We start from the raw sequence: 18575 nt of genomic DNA on the forward strand, positions 1-18575 counted from the left end.
GCCATTTACATTGACATGGATGGAACTGGAAGCTATTATGCTGAGCCAAATAAGCCAAGCAGAAAAAGACAATTAGCACATGCTTTCACTCATACGTGGGATATTAAGGAACAGCACAGAGGATCATAGGGGAAGGGAGGAAAAACTGAATGGGAAGAAATCAGAGAGAGAGAGAGAGAAACCATAAGAGATTCTTAACCATAGGAATCAAATAAAAGGGGGTTGGAGGGATGGTGTAACTGAGCGATGGTATTTAGTGATGTAATAAGCACTGAGTATTTACGCAACTGGTAAATTATTGAACACTACATCTGAAACTAATGATGTACTGTAAGTTGGCTAATTGAATTTATATTTTAAAAAAGAGGGGGGAGAACAAAACTCTGTCTTAGAGTTGATTTGGAGAGGATGGAACACAGAACTGCTTCATGTCTGAGGCCCCGTGTCCTGCCTGGGGTGGGATTGGCCGGGGCTGAACTGCGCTCAGGACTCCAGCGTCTGTGGATCCCAGAGCATCACCTTCAGATCATGGTTGTTGTGCTGCTGGATGGACAGTACAGGGGGCCATCTCTCGTTTGTCAAACCTGGCTGCGCGGCGAGCAAGATTTTAGAAATGTATAAAGTGAACTTTCAAATAACTTCTTAGTATAATATGCATACAATCAGATGCCAGGTATCCTCTCGTTCTTTTCTTCCAGGTTTGCCTGCCCTTCAAATTATCCCTTCCCATGAAAGCACTATGAGCAAGGATGGATTTAAATATGGTAATAGCGACGGTGCGTGGATTCGCCTCACACACTCCGTGTTACTCAGATCCTCCTTGCGCATGCTGCTTCTTCTAAACCCATGCATCATTCATTCATTCATTCATTCATTCAGCAAATACCAATGCGCCAGACTCACCCGCTGGAGATAAGCCATAAATAAAACAGGGGTCCTGTAGGAGCTTATGATCTAGTTGGCCAAGAGTGCTGACAAGCTTCCAGGTGCCCCCCTCCACCTTTCTCTCCCCTGCTTTGTGCCCAGGAGGCCAACCCCACATCCTGCAGTGCCTTGTCATCTTGGAGGGCAATGAGAAGAACGGGAAGGGGAGAGATCCCAGCAGGAGACTGCAGGATGGAAAGAAAGGGGAGCCGGGTATTTGTTCCCTACTTTCCTTGCCAGGCTACGGTCCTCCACCCTCTGCTTAATTCTGGGGAACTCCTTCTACCTCAGCCACAGGTTTTGCCAGGCTTCTCTGACACCCCAGCATCAACCTCCTTGCCTCTCTGTGCCCTATGGGGGGCAACCGAGGGCTTCATGATACCTGCTCGTGCTCTGTTGACTTAACAGACTATGGTTTTCCAGTTAGCCTTTGACACCGCCATTTTTTTTTCTGCCAGTAATATAGACAGTAAACATAAGTTATATATCAGATGTGCAAAAATGCTGTGTAGCAACATAAAGCAGAGTAAGGGCAATGAGGTATGCATGTATGTGTATGTGTGTGAACTTTTCTACCTGTAAGGGTGGAAGTCTTGCTTTCATGCATGTTGACTGGCCAAGGTCCACCTGTCTGGGTTGAGTGCAGGCAGGGGTTGGGACCAAGGTAGCACAAAGGTGTGGTGGGGATGTCAGGAAATGGGAGGCACTGGCTCCCCTAAGGGCTTGGGGGGAGCTCAGAGCACCTGAGCAGACAACCACACTGATAAATCTGGGGGACATCAACTAAAATCCCTATGTAGAAATTGAATAAATGAGGAGAAAGAGCACATCAGTACAAATTCATTGCTTCTTGGGCTCAATGAAAGTCATTTCTGCTTATTTCCTTTTTATACAATTACTGTTAATTTCAATTATTTTAGTAAGTTCCCTTCGAACTCATCATTTCAAAACTCAAAGGTGACTTTCATTAAATGTTGAATCTTGCTGGGAGGATACGGAAGGCAGAGTTAATGTATTTCATTGATAAACTAAGGAGCAAAATTGGGTAGGATCGAAAAAAATCCTGAAATACACATTTAGCCCATTTCTTCTATCTGCAACAGAGACTGTTAATGGAATTGAATCTGCTTTGGATGGATGAGGATGTCCAGATGTTCCCAGATATCCAGAATGGTGTTTGCATTTTAATACTACAGATAGAGGAATTTAAGCTACTGGATAGGTCATCAAACCCTCACAGAAACTTGTTTTTTTGTGACTTGTATTTGTTTCTGCTCCTGCACTCTCACTTGGATCCATCACTCGTGTTAATCATGGTTAAGGCCTGGTTAAGGCCACTTACTATTTTTCACATCTATCTTTTTCTTCCAAATCTTTGGTGTGGAAAATTTAGTTTGTGACTATGACATTTCAAAAGGTAAGTTTTTCGGTTTGGTTTGGTTTGGTTTGGTTTGGTTTGGTTTGGTAAGCGAAGAGAAACATGAAACTTCCAAGATCCTTTCTTCTCCATCCGTCCTTTCACTCCTCCCTTGTCTGGGGTGACTTTGCGTTTCCCAGCCTCTTCCTGCTTTATCTATCAAGAAGGAAATAACAACCATCGGGATATATGCTGCTCTTAGCCAGCTGGTCACACTCAAAGACACCAATTGCCTATTTCCACATCCACAGCCCATTCTGTAAAGACTCAGAATCACACTGTCTTTTTGTTTGTTTGTTTGTTTGTTTTTTGTTTTTTTTATTTGACAGAGATCACAAGCAGGCAGAGAGGCAGGCAGAGAGAGAGAAAGGGAAGCAGGCTCCCTGCTGAGCAGAGAACCCCTGCCGGGCTTGATCCCAGGATCCTAGGATCATGATCTGAGCCGAAGGCAGAGGCTTTAACCCACTGAGTCACCCAAGCGCCCCAGAATCACACTGTTTTAAAAAGGCAGAGAAACACGCTCAAAAGCTGAGACTCTAAAGGCCTCCAAATGGGCAAACCCTTCACCTGAAGTGTTTGCTCTGGGCCACAAGCGACTTCCTGCTTTGCAAACAGAAGTGTCAAAGGTTGATTTTTGAAATTCCAATGAAACCTGCAAGTCACCATATTTTGAGCACTTACCGATCAAAATCAACCAGAATTTCAGGAATATTTGGATTAAATTTTCTTCAACTACAGAAATATTCAAAAGTTAAAGAAACATTAGAGAAAAGAAGGTAAAAGATTTAGTCATTCTTCCTTGCAGGAATTTTCAAATTTTAATACAGCTGAAGAATCACACAAAACAGAGATGACTGGCTGGCTCAGTTGGTTAAGCATCTTCCTTCAGCTCAGATCTCAATCCCAAGGTCCTGGAATCAAGTCCTGCTTTGGGCTCCTTGTTTAGTGGAAAGCCTGCTTCTCCCTCCTCCCCTGCTTGTGCTCTCTCTCTCTGACAAATAAATGAATAAAATCTTTGAACGACACAAAACCTTTCCTTTAAAAAAGAAAAGAATCACACAAAACAGATGAACGTAGAGTAAGGGAAGGAAAAATAAAATAAGATGAAAACAGAGGAAGGCAAACCATTAAGAGACTCTTAATTATAGAGAAGGAACTGAGGGTTTGCTGGAGGGGTGGGGGTGGGGGGATGGGGGGACCGGGTGATGGACATTAGGGTGGGTACATGATGTAATGAACACTGCGTGTTATATGCAACTAATGAATCATTAAACTCTACCCCGAAACTAATGAAACACTATATGTTAACTAAATTGAATTTAATTAAAAAAAAAAAAAAGAATCACACAAATAAGTAATTAAACCTAAGTTCTTGACTATATGATTGGAGATTGTGCTCTACAGGACCACAAACCAGTAGCACGAACACCACTCGGGAATTTGTTAGAAATGCCAATTCTTGAGACTACCCTGACCTCCAGGTTCCAAAAATCCTGGGAAGTAGGCCCAGTGATCAGCGTTAAAACAAGCTCTCCGAGGTGACTCTGAGGTACACAAAAGTTTAATAAGCACTAAGATAGAACATGATTTTTTTTTTTTTTTTTTTGGAGGAAAATACTGTTGCCTGGTCCCCAGGCCGAGGCCTGTTGAATCAAAAGTTCCATGTTTGTTTAGAGAAACATTGACAGATGGGGAGCTGCTGGCTTAGTTCATGGAGAGTCTTTCCTTTTCTCCAAATGACAAATTACCTTCAGCTAAAACCCTTAACCGTAGGGCTTCTGCCTACCTATCCAGCTTTACCTCCCTCTGCCACTTTGCCCTCATCTTCTTCTCTCCCCTTGAAGCCCCTCAGTGCCCTGCAACCACTGTGTTCTCCAGCCTCTGCCCAGAACTGCCTCCTTCCTCCATGTCCACTTGTCTAACTCCCATTGTCCTTCAAGGTCCGAGTCAAGGTCATTCTGTGCAAGAGGCTGTCTCAGACTCCCTCTAGTTGTGTGTACACCTCTGCCCCTCACAGCCCTCTGTCAGAGCCCTGGCATGGTCTATGTGTGATCCCTGTTTTCCTCACTCTCAGCCCCAAGGCAGGACCCCATCTGTCTATTGTGGAATGCCTGGCACCTAGCATAGCATTGGGCACAGAGTAGGCCAGTGCTTACGAATGGTGAGCGCACAATTGGAGGTGCTCTAAAAGGTCAAGAGCGTGGGATCTGGCACCAGAGTACCTGGGTTCAAGTCCGAGTTCTACCACTTACTAGCTATGTAAATTCGGGTAAATTATGTAATCTCTCTGTTCCTCAGTTGCCAGAGTCCATCGATGATACTTTTGTTTTTATTATTAATCACTGCCTCTGGGGGAGAACCAACTCCACCACAGGGTCTGGGCTGAGCACTTTAAAGAAATGGGTCATGCACGATGTCATTTAATTTTCACAACACTCTATGAACTCCTTAGCTATTCCCATCTGAGAGAGGGAGGCTTAGAACAGTCCAACAATTTGCCAAGCCTCGTTTAAAAACTATACAGATTTAGGGGCGCCTGGGTGGCTCAGTGGGTTAAGACTCTGCCTTCGGTTCAGGTCATAATCACAGGGTCCTGGGATCAAGCCCCGCATCGGGCGCTCTGTTCATTGGGGAGCCTGCTTCCTCCTCTCTCTTTGCCTGCCTCTCTGCCTACTTCTGATCTCTTTCTCTGTCAAGTAAGTGAATAAAATCTTAAAAAAAAAACCCTATACAGATTTGAGGGCAAACAAATGGAAGAATTTGAGGCAGAATCTGAACCCCAAACCCGGCTCCTGTCCCTGCACTCCGTTGTGCCCTGAACAAACTGCCACGACATCAACACACCAGTTAAACACGTGGTGGTATGAGCAATGGTACAAAGCCGTGTAGGATTCTCCTCCAAACTTGCGGCTCAGAGAAGGGTTACAACTTTGACAGGAAGCCGGTCCCTGCAAAGATGAGCCCAGATGACAAAACTATTAACCTACAAGAGGAATGCAGGGAGGGCCCCCTATGCCATCAGCGTCAGCGCTTTTCTCAACACAAGCTGGCAGATACTTTCTAAATATTGTGACTTATGCACGGCTCAGTGTGCATCAGACCTTGGAAGCCTCCTCTCATGTGCTGTTTGAAAAGCCCGTACTCTGCAGACTGCCGCCTTCCCAGCCCCCGTTCCCACCTGCCTACCCACACAGGTGGGAATAGGTCTGGGCGGGGCCCGGCAATCTGCACTGTGATCCGTGCTCCGTTCCGTTTGTCTGCGGGTGATGGCTAGTTCTCTCGTGCTAATATTTTACACCCATTATCACAAAAACCCAATACAGAGATTTTTAAAGGGTTGAGATTCTTGAAAATAGAGAACTGTTCACCTATTCTCTCCTCCTGGCCCCAGGGAGGTTGCAGAGCTGGGCGACCTCAGGCTCTGTCCTTGAAGCGCTGACCTGCCCTGCAAGCTGCCAGAAGACTGCAGGTCAGCTGGATTCTGCACGGACTGGGCTCAGCCTCATTCTCCTGGGGCCTCCCCAGTCCTCCTGCAGACAACTGTGCAAATCCATCTCTGGCTTCTGCAGGTGCAGTTTACACAACACCCGCTTCCCAGCGAAGCAGCGGTGACCTTGGCAAACTCTTGGTCCTGCTCTGACACGGCCACCCCACTTCAGGTGAATGAAAATACATTGTCATTCATGACACAATCAGAAACTCTCCCCAAGGGGAAATTTAAATTCAACATGAAGTCCAAGTTGTCATGTAAACAGGGATTAAAACCTCAGATAAGAAGTGTTAAGAATTGTGATTTCAGTTTTGAGAAAAAGTGAAGTATTGTTAGTATCTTAAATGTGCATAGCTTAGTTTTAAAAATTACATTAAAAGAGGGGTGCCTGGGTGGCTCAGTCGGTTGGACGTCCGACTCTTAATTTCAGCTCAGGTCATGATCTCGGGGTCCTGGGATTGAGCCCCTCATTGGACTCCATGCTCAAAGGGGAGCCTGCTGGAGATTATCTCTCTTCCTTTCCCTTGGCCCCTCCCCTCCTCTCTCGCTCTCTCAAATAAATCTTCTAAAAAATTATATTAAAATCAAAGCTTCTTGAGGGCACCTGGGTGGCTCAGTGGGTTAAGCCTCTGCTTTCATCTCAGGTTATGATCTTGGGGTCCTGAGATGAGCCCTGCATTGGCCTCTCTGCTCAGCAGGGAGCCTGCTTCTCTCTCTCTCTCTCTGCCTGCTGCTCTGCCTACTTGTGATCTCTCTGTCAAATAAATAAATAAACAAATAAATCTTTTTAAAATATCAAGGCTTCTTAATACAGCCATCGCATAACAGTACAGGTGTTATTCAAGCTCAGGGATAAGCTTATACCAAAATGTCTGTGAAAGGACACTTCTTTCCCAATTTTCTATCAAACATTGATTGAAAACCTGCTGTGCCAGGTACCATGCCAGGGGCCAGGAATAAAAAGATGAATAAGATGGCATCCCTGCCTCCTGGGAGAACGTGCAGGAGAACAATTGCTGCGAATGCAAATACACAAGGCCTCTAGCAAAGGCTTGGGGAAGTGCTGTGCGAACAGCTGGAAGAGAGGAGAGTTCTGCACATGGATGGGGGGGCCCCAAATCAAGTCGCTGGGTAACATTTAAAACGGGGTCTGGAGGACCCATGTTTAGTTGACAGAGAAAGGAGAAAAGAGGACTTTAGACAGAGGAACAGAGTGTGGCAGGGAGGTGGTGCAGGTGGAGAAGAGAAGGTGGTCCAGATCACAGCCATCAGGAAGGGGAGGGCACAGCAGGAGGGAAGGACCTACAAAGAAAACGGGGAAGGCTCAGCGAGAGAAGGAGGAGGGAGACTGTGGGGTCCCAGCAAGCAGGGACCAGACTGGGGGAGGCCGTAATCAACAACAGGTGTCATGGGCAAGGAACTGCGACGGGTTCAGGGACATGGAGGTTAGAGAGAGTCTGGGCAAGCGCATTCTCCAGCATGTACCGGGGAGCGCAGGTCGGGGAGCAGAACCCTGTGGTTTGCAGGCTGAGTGCTTGGTGATGACATGAAGATGGACACAACCAAAATTCTTCAAAAATATATTTGGCAGGGGCACCTGGGTGGCTCAGTGGGTTAAGCCTCTGCCTTTGGCTCAGGTCATGATCCCAGGGTCCTGGGATCGAGCCCCACATCGGGCTTTCTGCTCTGCAGGGAGCCTGCTTCCTCCTCTCTCTCTGCCTGACTCTCTGCCTACTTGTGATCTCTGTCAGATAAATAAAGAAAAAAAAATTTTTTTTTTTTAAATCAAAAGAAGAGCTACAGAACTAAAATTTCAGAATCAAGAACTAGGGACTGGAAACCGGCAAAACACTTAAAAAAAAAAAAAATATATATATATATATATATATATATATATATATTTGGCAAAAGAAAAGGAAGATGGAGGAGCAGTATGGGGTTGTGGAAGATTTGCTGTTCCTATCGTTTTGAAATGAGAAGGACCTGTGTAGAATTCGAGGATAATAGGAAAGAACCAATCAGAGAGGAGAGTAGTGAGGCCATTGGGGATGGTGGGGGGGATGGGAAGGGGAGGGGAGCAGAGCTCTGGATTTGGGAAAGGTCATCTCTTGAGACAGGAAAGGAGGAGGAAGAGGTGGGTGTTGAAGCTGATCCTTTCATGGAGTTGGTGTGAGAAAGCAAGGGAGTTATTTCCTCTGGGAAGGCAAAGTTATTTCCTGGGACTGATATGTGCGTGCGTGTGTGTGTGTGTTTGTGTGTGTGTGGGTGTGCATGAATGCACGTATGTGTGTCTATGTGTACTCATGCACTCACTCATGCTGGTGTTTGGAGATTTGTGAGCAAAGGAGACACTGAAAATGTCTCTGGGGATATTTAGAATCTCAGCTGGGTGAGGGTTCATGTATCTCTTCCGATCGCCCCAAACTTAGACTCTACAGTTATCTGGCTTCTTTGCCAGATCTATATATATCTGTAAAATTTACATATTTTTGACATTTCTTGCAGGCAGAATGTCTACTTCTCCTTGGTGCCCAGTAGAATTTAGGTCTTAGCATAAAACCACTGGGTTGATTGGAAGATCTTCAATTCGTGGTGTTCCTCGTTAGGCAGTAAGTGGATCCCAAAAAGAGAACAGCAACTGTCATTCTAGAAGTGTCGTGGCTCCAGAGACAGGAAACTAGAACTAGATCAGCCTTTTTCATAGAGAAGCATATATGGTAAAGAAAGTAGAAATTTTCCCTGGTCTAAACCATGATTGGGTGCATGTTATGATACTGAATGAAAGCTTTTAAAATGCTATGCTTTGTGCTTTATTATCTATTTCTCACCAACACACACACACACACACACACACACCCCTACAAGTGCACACCCATGCACCCTGAGATCTCTCTGCTCCTCAACAGGATGGAGGTTTGATTGTTCCGTGAAGTGGGGACCCAGGCGCGGTGGACAGGAGAAGGGGTTAAGTCAGGATCTCTAGTAATGCTTCCACTTGTTCTCTGAGGATTAACAAAGACAGGAAGCAGGGCCTTTGTAGAAGGAAATTCCCAGGCCCCACTTAGGACATTTGCAACCTGCCCTGTGAACCCCTGAGGGGTGTCTGATAATAAACACTTGCAAACAAAACAATCCATAAAGGCGTTTTTAACAACATTCTTGCATTTTCTTCAAAGGGCTACAACACCTTTTCCTGCATCTGCAGACCTGAAGGGGTTTGGACATCCACCTACTAACAGAGTCCTACAATCCCAGCTCAGGGCTGCCCTGTGTAAGTGTGGTCCCCTTGCCCCTCTGGCCTTTGATGGTACCAGGGCCCCATCCCCACACAGGCTGCTGGAATGCAGGTCGAAGACCCTGCAGAGAGTGGGCAGGGGCCGCTACACGCTGACCTGAGACCTACCCCTTCATCTTCCGCAGTGACCCCCAGATAAAACCCTGAGTGTTGCGACCTTGAGTCTAATGCAGTGACCTTCCCCTGCAGCAGGGACAGCTTGGCAATGCCATGACAACTCGACTAGCAAAGTCTGCCAATGAAGTCACAGATTAGGTTTCTTTCTTTATAGTGGCAAATAATAATAACAATAATAACAATAACAATAATAGAAGATCAAACAAACAAAAACAAAAAAGCAACCCTCAAAACAGCAACAACCAAATCCCCCCCATAGCCTTGATGGTCAAAATTCTGACAGTAATTTCTTGTAAGGTGCACCAAGCATATTAGGCCCCAAATGTAAAACTTTTAGCAGAAGTCTAGTTTGAGTCAGTTGATTTGTAATACTGTACCTTATTTCTCCCCAAAACTAATAGGACATGAGGTTTGTTGTACCCATTTCATAGATAGATAAATTAAGGAACAGAAACTGGCCTAAGAGAGCAGTAAAGATCAGGGTGATTCAGATAACTATCTGATACCTGCTTTCCGTGTGTGTGTGTGTGTGTGTGTGTGTGTGTGTGTGTGTGTGTGTATGTATGTGGCTGTAGTATGCGGCACAGATGCTTTTGTACTACAATATGCTTGACAACCCCTTTATTAACTGCAGTCAAATGCAGAACCTTTGAATGACATCCCTGTTTCTGGGCTAGACCAGAATCCACTTCATGACCGGGGTAAGGATTAGATTCTTGGCTGTTGATAGAAAGCTGAGCCTTTATTTTTGAAATGGACTCACGGGTCTCTGGGATATTTTTAGATGAAATAATCGTACATGTCTACTCATTTGCATCTGCCCAGAGCTGGCAGGCGACCTCCATGTTGACCCCGGCACTAAGGACCATGTAGATTGAGGGAATGACAGGTTCCAGATCTCTCGCTGGGCGGGGTTACCATGAGCCTTCCACTCAGGCCTCCTGCCCTTTGTACTGTAACAATGCACGGAAACACAGCCTTGTTAGAGGAAATTCCCAGGGCCATAGTTTGGACATTAGACAGTTGCTTTGCTGTGCTGGCCAGGCTGATGTGCATCTAAAAATAAACACACTGGTCTGCATGGATGTCTATGGTTTTGCCATGCACAGTTCTTTATATTTCAAAGGGATTTTTTTTAAACTTTGTTTTTAAGAGAGCAAGCCTAGGTAAACCTGGAGAATAAAATATATCGCGGTTTCGATTAGCTTTCACAGAACGGAGCATTTGCTGATACCCATTTCTGTGGCGAGGACAACTGCTCTTTTGCTCTGGGATCCTAAAACAAGATTGAAAAGAGCCTGGCATACTGACTTGTTCCCCAACCAATTGCAGAAGATGTGAGGTTTCAAAAACACTTGGTCAGCCAGTTCTTTGGAGTCCACGAAGCTAAAGTACTAGCAAAGAAGACTGGGGTAGCTCAGCAATACAGGACGCACCTGGGACCCACCTGAGCTAAAGTCTCCTGACTCTAAGTCTCCAGGTCCTTAACTGGCAGAGAGGCTGTGATCAACGTGGCTCATTCAGCAGAAAAGAAAGGTGGGTGGGAACAATGACCAAAGACCTCAACTTAGAGCAGGCAGACAGCCTGGTTCTCCTCTCCCCAACAAGAGTCATGTATCCTGCTTATGGTCCCTACCATTTAGAGGAAAGTAGCACCATTTATTTAGCACTTTCAAAAATAAGGTTTCTGAAAAACAATCTGAGGGTTTTGAAGGGGCGGGGGGGTAGGAGGTCGGGGTACCAGGTGGTGGGTATTATAGAGGGCACGGATTGCATGGAGCACTGGGTGTGGTGCAAAAATAATGAATACTGTTATGCTGAAAATAAAAAAAAAAAAAATAAGGTTTCTGGGGGCACCTGTGTAGCTCAGTTGGTTAAGCGTCTCCCTTTAGCTCGGGTCATGATCGCGGGGGTCCTGGGATCAAGCCCAGTGTTAGGGTCCTTGCTCAGAGGGAAGCCTGCTTCTCCCCTTCCCACTCCCCCGTCTTTTGTTCCCTCTCTCGCTCTCTATCTCTCTCTCTGTCAAATAAATAAATAAAATCTTAAAAAAAAAAGAAGATATAAAAATTAGATTTCTGAACAGCTAAGAATACATCTCCATAGAGTAGTGCTTCTGTTTCTTGGATATGGCAGAGATCAGAGACAAAGCTATGAGTTTGCTGTTGCTTGCCTGAAACTAGTTTGGTAGAAAATGTACCAAAATATGACAATTTTCCATCAAATAAGAATGTGTTTGCAGCACAAGGAGGAACCCACAATCTAGTTAAAGAGTAACTGAAGAAGAGTGGTTTGGGGTGAACTTTTCCCACTCCATTGTTCTCATTTCTTTTTTGCTTTTCCTGGAAGTCCATTGTACCTCTATTGTTGTGGCAAAGACCCTATTTAGAAATGATCATTTCAGATACGTTGGGTGAGCTAGTAAAAATGCAGCTATGATCACTCTACAGCCTGACGCCTTTTTTTTTTTTTTGGTAACCCTCCTTTGGTGGTTTGTGTTGGGAACCTGACATCACAAGAGTCCTGGTAGCTTTGAGCGGGAAGGACCTAGAGGTCATCACCCGGACCCCACCCAGTGCGGGCATCCCTTCGGGAACACCCCGGCCACGGGCTAACAGGGTGCTGGCACACTGCCTGGGACAGGGCGTTCACCACGCCGCAAGGCAGCTCACCCGGTTTTAGACAGTCTTGACGGTGGGTAAATACTTCCACACGTTGAACTAAAACCTGTTAACCTATAATTTTCACTCATCAATCTTCTGTTGACTTCTTTTCCCACATGGAGCAATCTTTAAATATTTGAAGACAACCTCCACATGCTACGAGACCAACTTTTTACTTTGAATATCACCTCGTTCCTTCAGAGAGTCTGCAAATGACAATTTCCTCATTTTTATCATGTTCGCCAGCCTCCTCTTTTAAGATCTGATGTGTGCCTTGAGGAACACATTAGGTACTGAAACTGATTGATCTCTACGACCTTGTGTGCAAAAGATTATCCGCTTTTCCAAAAATGAAACTAAGACTTGGCAAGATGTAGTTACTTATGAAAGGAAGTGACAGAAGGGGGATTCAAAACCAGGTCTGCCTCTGATTTTAAAAAGAAGTGTTGACCAGGTATGGCCAAGGTTGATCTCTGGTACATTGTGAGATTGGTGGGAGGCCATTAGAAACCTCTTATGCAGGCTGACCATCCTTTTGTTGCTACAACTTGTGCTTAATTATAGAGATTAATGTTAACTTGAATGGTTAGGAAATGACCAGCAGAAGACACTTTGGCTGCTGAAAGGTGAAAAAAGACAAGGCGGGTGTGCAGGAAGGTGGAGGCAAAGAGATGCATGAGTAACAGGTAGCAAGAAGGAATCCAGGAGATCTAGGGACATTTCCTTTGGAAGCTCCAGAAAATCAGGAGCAACACAAGTGGGCTTGAAGACTGAAAGAGTCATTATCTGGATTGCCCAAGCAGTTTGCCATAGACTAAGCTGCTGGTTGTGTCTGGATAACAAAGACAGGGTGACCATGTGCCCCATGGGAGCACCAAGCATGGGGACAACGTATACTATGTCCTGCCCAACCTTGAGTTCTAGGTGACATCTGCTTAAGACACAGATCTTTAGGTGGAAAAAGAAAAAAGAAATCTTTGTAGCTCTGCCACAGTGAGGGTCAGGGACTGGCTAGATGTCTTGAAACTCTTAGATTCATCCTGGACTACTTGGTAAAGCTATATCCTTCCCTTCTGGCTGCTTTCCAAAGACAGAGATTGCCTGAGGATGACACTGTCTCCTTCCTTAGTTGCCCTACTTCAGCCAGCTCTGTACCCAACAGCTAATGTCAAGTGGGTTTCTTCAAGCTGCAGGGCACTGCTCCTTAGGAAACACTGCCACACTGTGCTTGCTGGCTGAGCACACAGCAGAACAACATCACGACTCCTTTAAGATCTATTCTTTGCCCACTTGACTCAGAGTACTACAGAGCGTTGGCTTTCAATCAACATGCAGCAAGAGAGAGGGTGAGCACAGAGACTCCCTGGACATCATCTTCTCCATGTGCCCTTAAAGGCAAGAGCTTCTCTTCTTATGGCTCTGTATCTTGCTCACCACTAGAGAAAAATCAAAGTTCAGAGAATGGGTGTGGCCCCACCCTAATTCACATGGCAAGTGAGTTCCAGGTACAGGACTGAATCAGGGTCCCAAAACACAACCCAGCTTTCTTTCTCCTAAATCCCGCTGCCTTCCAGCGCCTAATGCCTTTCCCTGGATGTGCCAATATGGATTAGAGATCAGACTTCAGCTTTCCTTAACGTCTTTTAGGGAGAAGTGGGGTAGAGGATGATCAAGAATGTGCTCTCTGCAAGGGGAGCTGCATGGAGGCAGTAGTCACATCTGTGTCATTTGCCATCATACCCCAAGCGCACAGCACAGTGTCCAGTAGGTGTCATGTGCTGAAAAATGAGTAAGTCTCTGACGTAGAGTGGTGGACAACAGGGGCACTGGTAGAGAAACACCTAATAGCAGAGGCTGTCCATAGAGGCATAGAGAAAAGATTCTGGGGATGCCTGGTGGTCCAGTTGGTTAAGCATCCAACTCTTGATTTTGGCTCAGGTCATGATCTCAGGGTCATAAGATCAAGGCCCATGTTGGGCTCCAAACTGAGTATGGAGTCTGCTTAAGATTTTCTATCTCCCTCTCCCTCTGCCCCCTCCACCTCCACTCACATGTGTTCTCTTTCTCTCTAGAAAAAATAGATTCTGAAAGGTATGGCACACAGTGGGTACTCAAAATACTTGGTGAAGAAAATCCAACAAAGTGTCATAAAAGGCAGCATGGGAAAATATTACGGGGATTGGCAATCTCCTTGGAAAACTTCAAACTATAGATCTCAGTCTGGTAATTAATTTGGGTTCTTCAGTCAATATGTCCATTCGGTTATTCATTCATTTCTTCATGAATTCAGTAAACACTTGACATTGCTTCAAGAGTTCTAGATTCAAAAATAAAAGCCCATAACTCTCACAGATGAAAATAAGCATAGCAGTCATAATATAGCATGCTATGGGCTATGACAGAAGCATTTCACCAAGTGCTATAAAGCATGGACTGGAGACACTTGGTCTGAGGCAGACTGGGTGAGGGGATGGAGGGGGACCTAGCAGGCTGCAGATGAAGATGAATGGTGACCTCCTGGACAGGGAGAACAGCACACAAAGGTGTAGGTAGGCATTAAGCTCTCACATCCTGGGGAAAGAGAAGGTGCTCAGTATGGCAGGAAAGACAGGTGGTGAGAGGTAAGGCTGGATGGGATGAAAACAAACAAACTTAGAAGGTCTTGTCTGCTTTTCTTAAGTTGGAGTTTCTCAAGCTTTAATGTCCATATGAATCTCCCAGGGACCTGGTTAAAATACAGATTCATTAAATCTGGGGAGGGAGTGGAGAATTTGCATCCCTAACAAGCTCCAAATGATGGGTGATACAGCTGTTCTCAGAACGGTCTACCCTTTAAGTAGCAAGGATGTAAGCAATGGGGTGAAGAGGAAATATTTCACTGAGGAGAATGACATTATCAGAATTGCATTTTCCCAAGAACCCTGTAGTAGGATGGAGGATGGAATGGAGAGAGACTGTGCTAAGGCAGAATTCGTAAGTGGCAAGAAATCACAAGCATCTGAACTGAGTAAGCTTGGGAAGAATAGCCAGTATTCAATAAATGACTATAAACTGGCTAATATTCTGTGACGCCACCAGAAGATATTTCTTCCAGAAGAAGGCACAGTTGTGAAGACAAAAATGAAACAACAGAAACAGGAAAGGCAAAAAAAATAATCCAGAGAAATATGTCCTGTTATTTGAATAAAGCTTGATCCCTCTCCAGGTCTGGGTTGACACATCATCTTGACTCTCAATAGTGACCAATGAAAGCCACCAGCCAAGGGGTGAGCACCATCCCGGCAATCAGTTATCACAGCAGGATAAATAAAATCAGCCTCCCAGCCACCACTTGATAGACATTGTCACTACACACTTCTGATTTCAGGAAATAGCAGAGAGAGCAATGGTTTCATATTTTCAAACATGGAAAATTAACATGGAAGTCCACCAGATCCTGAACAGAATGCTTGTTCATTTACTTATAACTTATAGGTACTCTAAATTAGAAACACCTGTTTCAGGTGCCTGGGTGGCTCAGTTGGTTAAGCGTCTGCCATCGGCTCAGGTCATGATCCCAGAGTCCTGGGATCGATCGAGTCCCACGTCCTGCTCCTTGCTCAGCAGGGAGTCTGCTTCTCCCTCTACCCCTCCCCCCATTGATGATCCATCTCTCTCTCCCTCTCTCATGCTCTCTCTCTCTAAAATAAACAATAAAATCTTAAAACAAACAAACAAACAAACAAACACCTATTTCTATTCCTGTGAGAAATCCTTTGTGAACTCTGGTACATTTTTAACTCCGAAAAAAATCAAAATTAAATAAAAATAAAAACAAAAAAAGAAACTCGTCTTAGAAAGAAATTTTTAAAAAAAATCATGGTAGGGGTCTGTTTTGAAAAGAAAAGGCAGGCAGTAAGCTTTTTCCCCTTATGCAGAGACCCAAAACATGCAACTTCTAATGAGATTTGCCCTCTGAAGAAAATAAGAATCACCTTCATGTTTCACGTACCATGCTAGTTAGTCTTCTTTATCCAAAGACCTTCAAATTCAAAAAACCCAAATGTCACCTCCCTGCTCACAACTTTTTCTCACAGTCCAGGTATCAGTAAATCTCAACAAGACACACATGTTGAAACCCCACACCCAACTGGAGAAGCCATATGGACACACACATCTACTTCAGAGCAGCTCGATCCACAGCAAGACAGAACAAAATAATTCAGGGACCTACCTTTCTCTTCTGTGGTTTGCAGCCTCCTAAAATTTGACCCAGTCCTGGAGATCTTCCCAAGAACCTCTTAGGTGAGGTGAAACTCAAGGGCCTCCCATTCAGTCCCACAGCCACAGGAGGGTGGGGTTTCCAAGACCAGACTTCAGAGCCTCAGGGCTCACACAGACCTCAGGGAGCAGAGGTGAACTGCCTTCTGTTCTCTGCAGCAGGAAAAAGCTGGAAGACACAGTGTGGCTGGAGGTGGGGGCGGAGGCTGGGGGAGGGGAAGTAATAAGGGAACCGTAATAAATAAGAGATCCTCTCCACATGATTTCCTGTATTTGGTGCCTGTTGCCTTTTTCCGGGCTCCCTAGAGGAAATAAGAAATTTAAACTTATCCTTTGGCCACTGGAAAGACAAGAATAAACACGCTAAGACCCATGAAAATCCAAATGAGCGGAGCAGCAGGCAGGGGGCTGACGGGCCAGCTAGCTTTTACCTTTCACCAAGTGCTTTCTTCCTGAAATTTCTCCAAGTGTTTAACTCCGCAAAAGTCAAGAATGCCCTCGTCCTCGCCCACTGGGCTGAAGCATTTTCTGGCCACAGTCCAGATGTTGTGTTACAGAGCCTCCGAAGGGAGGAAGGTCAGAGCAGGCCTGAAGAGTCTGTTTGCCATCAGAAGGAAAGACTCTGGTGACCTTCTGTGCCTCATCTTGGGACAACTGGTGGAGTTCTCTGGCCATTTGGCCTTAGGGTTTAAAGAATGATCCGAAGGCTGCCATCCACAGATTGCTGGGAGCAGAACCCTCTGCATAATTTGTGGGGCTCAGTGCAAAAAAATAAAAATGCAAGGCCACTCGCCCACAAACTAAGGATTTCAGGTTGGTGACAGCAGACCATGAAATCCAGTCCGAGGACCCTTTTGATATGGCCTCTACGCAACTCCACATCTTGCACATCCAGGAGGCTCTAGGAAGAAGGCTAGAACTATGGGTGTGTGGTCCAGCTGACCAAGAGTCTGGGACCATCGACATTTTGCCCGGAGAAGTGACAGTCAGCCCTCAAACGCAGTGCACTAAAGGCTGGTGTGGGGGAGGGGTAGAAAATGCTGCGTGGGGGGTGCGAGCAGGCACGACCACAAACATCACACCTGGGGTGTTCTTGCAGAATTTGGCTCACCTCCAATCTGTTCTCCTCTCTGCAGTCAGAATAATTTCTCTCAAATGCAATCCTCGCGATTGCACTGGATTTTAAATCCATGCTTAAAATGCTTAAAATCCCTCTGTGGCCTAGGATCCAAGGCCAAGTCCTTCTGCAAGGCTTCCAGCCCCTTCAGCACCTGGTGCTGGCCAACCTCTCCTGCCTCACCTCAAAGCCCACCTCCACCCTTGCCCCCTTCTCATTCCCTCCTCCCCCACCTTTCCCCACTGCTGGGAATCATTCTATGAAGAACGCCCTCCCCCTGACCCCCAGTCTTTCAAATCTCTCATCCTTCCGGTAACATTTTTTTTCTGATTCCCAGGTCCCCCTTGCTTTTCTTCCTCAGCAAACCATGCTTCTCTCAAACTGATGAAGATCCACCCACTATCACTGGCCCAAAGCTAAGCTGTAAACTCTGCGAAGTCACGGACTGTGTCTGTTTCATCCTGGACCCAGGGCCCAGGAGGGTGGGCTTTGTGCAAGTGTAGTGTTAGCAGGAGAGAGCTGGCTCCCTTTTAGGCAAAGGGAAAGACAGAGGACTCGGGGGAAAAAAGAAGATCATCATCAGGGTTTTATAGTTGAAACCCCAGCAGAATGGAGCAGTGCCACAGGGGATATCACAGTGCTCTTGCTCAGTCTTCATTAAGATGCCCGTTTGTCATGTGACGTCCCTCCCCGTTCTCACTGGGCTGTACTGTGGGGAGGAAATGACTTCTATTCCAAAAAATGAAGCTTTCGACCCGCCAGCCGGGAGGATCAAAGTTAGCTGGGGTGAAGGGAAATGGGAAGATGCTGGAGGTGAGGAGAGAGAGGGAGAGAAGCTGATGCGGGAAAGGGAGAGGAGGGAGGGGACAGGAGGGGAACGTGGGAGCAAGAACGGGAGGCAAGTAAGTACGGGTGAGGTGACCACGGATGCAGCAGAGGCTGGAAAACCGATGCGGGAGGAGGACAGCGGGAAAGATAACAGGGTGGGCCAGCAGTTCACCCAGAAGCAGAGCACCCAAGGCGGGCTCCACGCTACCTTCCCGATGCCCGTGACTTTCTCAGCTCCCTCATCGATCAAACTGTGTTTTCTAAAAGTCAAAATCAAAATCAAAAGGCATAAGGGGGACAAGGGACATGCCACAGGGTTGCTATTATGACACAAATCAAGTTCTGAGGGTTGTTTGGATTTGGAGACATTTTTAGTCATGGTTTTGAACACTTGTACGAGAATGCTACTACTAGAATGGCCAAGTGTGCATTCTCGTGATTCCTCTGAACCAACAAGTCATTTCATG

At 45.8% G+C, this 18575-nt stretch overlaps 1 protein-coding gene across 1 annotated transcript in view; it reads right to left on the bottom strand.

The window, feature by feature from the left end:
* The window catches only part of ADGRF5 (adhesion G protein-coupled receptor F5), a 98527-nt gene extending 82187 nt beyond the window's left edge, over positions 1 to 16340 (bottom strand). The window contains exon 1 of the mRNA XM_032340187.1: positions 16117 to 16340. The gene's annotated coding sequence lies outside the window, so the exon portion shown is untranslated. The remainder of the gene's footprint in view (positions 1 to 16116) is intronic.
* Between the last annotated feature and the right edge of the window lie 2235 nt (positions 16341 to 18575).

The sequence above is a fragment of the Mustela erminea genome, chromosome 4 (genome assembly GCF_009829155.1).
Source record: "Mustela erminea isolate mMusErm1 chromosome 4, mMusErm1.Pri, whole genome shotgun sequence".
In the NCBI taxonomy this organism is placed as follows: domain Eukaryota; kingdom Metazoa; phylum Chordata; class Mammalia; order Carnivora; family Mustelidae; genus Mustela; species Mustela erminea.